The sequence below is a fragment of the Alligator mississippiensis genome, chromosome 1, assembly GCF_030867095.1.
Source record: "Alligator mississippiensis isolate rAllMis1 chromosome 1, rAllMis1, whole genome shotgun sequence".
NCBI lineage: Eukaryota > Metazoa > Chordata > Crocodylia > Alligatoridae > Alligator > Alligator mississippiensis.
In genome coordinates this window covers 51,811,862-51,814,479 of record NC_081824.1, presented here as the reverse complement: position 1 = coordinate 51,814,479, position 2,618 = coordinate 51,811,862, and positions in this window count along the sequence as shown.

Sequence of the window (2,618 nt, the reverse complement as noted above, 5' to 3'; positions counted from 1 at the left end):
ACTACACTTATTTTGTACTGTAAAATAGGAATTCAAGATATACAGGCATATGTCTGAAAAAAAGTAGTAATTACTTGATTTTGAATAGGTTATGAAGGAATTCACGTCAAAGGGGATTAACCATTATAAAACCAGTCAGCCTCCCAGGATTTCCTCGGATAAAAAATATGTTTTGTCAAGTGGAAAAGAGAGTTTCTAGACACTGGGAACTCACTGTTGTATGTACTGAGTTTAACAAAAAAATTAAAAATATTTTCAAAGCCTACATAATTCTTATTTATTTTTCTCTTAAAATAAATATTCCCTTTTCTCTCTTTTTATGTTCTTGTTTTTACATCCTTTACCCAGTGGCCTTGCTAAATAAAGCAATTAACATAAACAATCACACAAATAAATTCTTTGGCTAAAATGCCCTCTTAGATGACTAAAGTACTTCTCACACATTAACATTTAATCTCATGATATTCACGTCCATGTACATGAATTGTAGACCATCCTCACCCTTGTGTGACTACACTTATCTTTCATAGCATGTTCAGAAGGGATCCAAGATGGCCACTTGTGTTTTGTTGTGATCTGTTCCACCTGGGAAGGTGCTGAGTTCAATGCAAGTCCTGGAAAGAACAGGCACAGGAAAAAACAGCTAGCAAGAGAGTGAAGGGAGGAGGGCCCCTGCATGCTTTAGCATGCGTGGCCAACCTGCAGCATGCATGCCACAAATGGCACAGGCAGACTCTGTGTGGTACTGGCAGATTAGGAAAGGGAACAGGCAAGGGTAGATCTACAAGGGTAGATAGGGGAGGAAGAAGAAAGCAGAACAGCAGATAAGGCAGGGAACAGAAAGCAGAGTAGCAGATCTGGTAAAGGAAGGGGATCGGATTGGCACTCAGGAAGGGTGTGAGCTAATTTGCAGCATGCGTGCCAAAAAGGTTGGCCACCACTGCTTTAGCCCAATAGCCTAGGCATTAGGGCACTTGCCCAGGGTGCAGGCCCCCTCAGACAGAACAAACACATCCCTCACTTCCCAGCAAAGTGCCTCAAGCACCAGGCCATAAGCTAGGCAGGGCTTGTGACCGCCCTCAAGCTGCAGCCCTTAAGCACACTGCACCACTGTCCTCTTGCAAAGAGGGACTTGGCTTACTCTGCCAACTGTCTGATAGCCTGTGATCTTTCCTGCCATGCCCTGTTCTTTCAACGATTACAGGCCCTCAGCATGGTTGGGGAGGAGGATGACCAATTTTGGCACACCTGCACAGCAGTCTCTCGGGGCTGGCTCACCTTCGGGACTTACCTGTTTGCAGCTCTACAACAGATGAGTATTTCCTGTAACAGTGCTCCTGCTTCCTCCCTCACTGTCTGGCCCCTGTGGTCAGGCCTCTGGTATAGCCCAGAGAGGGGACATGGCCTTCACACCAGGGTGGTATCTTTAAAGATACAGGACCCTTTTTAAATGCCAGAGAGATCGAGATCCCCTATTACAGGGCAACAGCACCAACCAGCTCTTCTGTTGACATTGGCCCAGTAGGCAACCAAGAGGGTAAAAATCAGGACACTAAACAGAGCGCTTCCCAACCTTTTCCTCAGCATGACCCCATTTCCTCATGGCTCCTCACTCTCACAACCTGCAGCCCCCACACCCTCAGGCACCCCTCACTCCCCACCCACAGCCCCCCACCCTGTCAGCTCTGCCGATGCCCCTCACTCGCGACCTGCAGCCCCCTGCCCCTGGGAATCCTGCTGGAGAGGGCCCCAGCTGTCAGGTCTACAGGACCAAAGCTGCCACCCCCTGAACAAGCCACCCATGGCTCTATCCTGCTCCCTCAGCCAGGCCCCGCATTCTGGCCCCAGGCCACATGCATCAGCCCAGCTGGGCAGAGCCCACAGCCCTAGCCCTGCCCCAACTCCTCCCTCCCTCTCTCCTTCACTGTGGGGACCTCAATCTGCCCTCCCCCCTTCATCGATTTACCTGGAGGGAACTGCGGGAGCTGCTCTCCATGCTGCATGGCTGCCATGTGCATGTACATGTGCACATGGATGTGACAACCCCTACATGATCAATCCTCCTCCTCCCACGGTTCCCAGCCATGAGCAGTCCCTCGCAGGCTGGAACTCTGCCAGCCTGCAAGGGGAACCTACTATTTCCCACTTCTTCTCCTTTAAAGGAGTAAATGTGTGATTGTCTTTACAACCTCATTTTATTTTTTTTTTATCATTGTGACCCCAAATGGAGCCATGACCTCAAGGTTGGGAACTGATGCTCTAACAGAAAGGTGCATTATACTTCTAAAGTGCAGCTAGGGAGATAAAGTGTCATATAGCTTCAAGAAGATCTTGTACAAAAGACACATAACCAAAACTCCATAGTTAGCCTTCTCTTGTACACAGATATTGGAGCTTGACATCCAAAGTGCTATTCATGTATGGCCTCTAGGGCAAGAGAGGGCCGGCATTTTGGATTGCTCTTTGAGTGTCAGATTGGACACTATACTCTGCCCCTCAATCACAACATAGCAAGGAAACTAGGCCAAGCTGCTGCGTGACTGAGGCTGGAGAACAGCTTGCTTAGTCTACCCTGTGTTTTCTGATTAAAGAGAAATGAGGGCCTTGTACAAGAGACG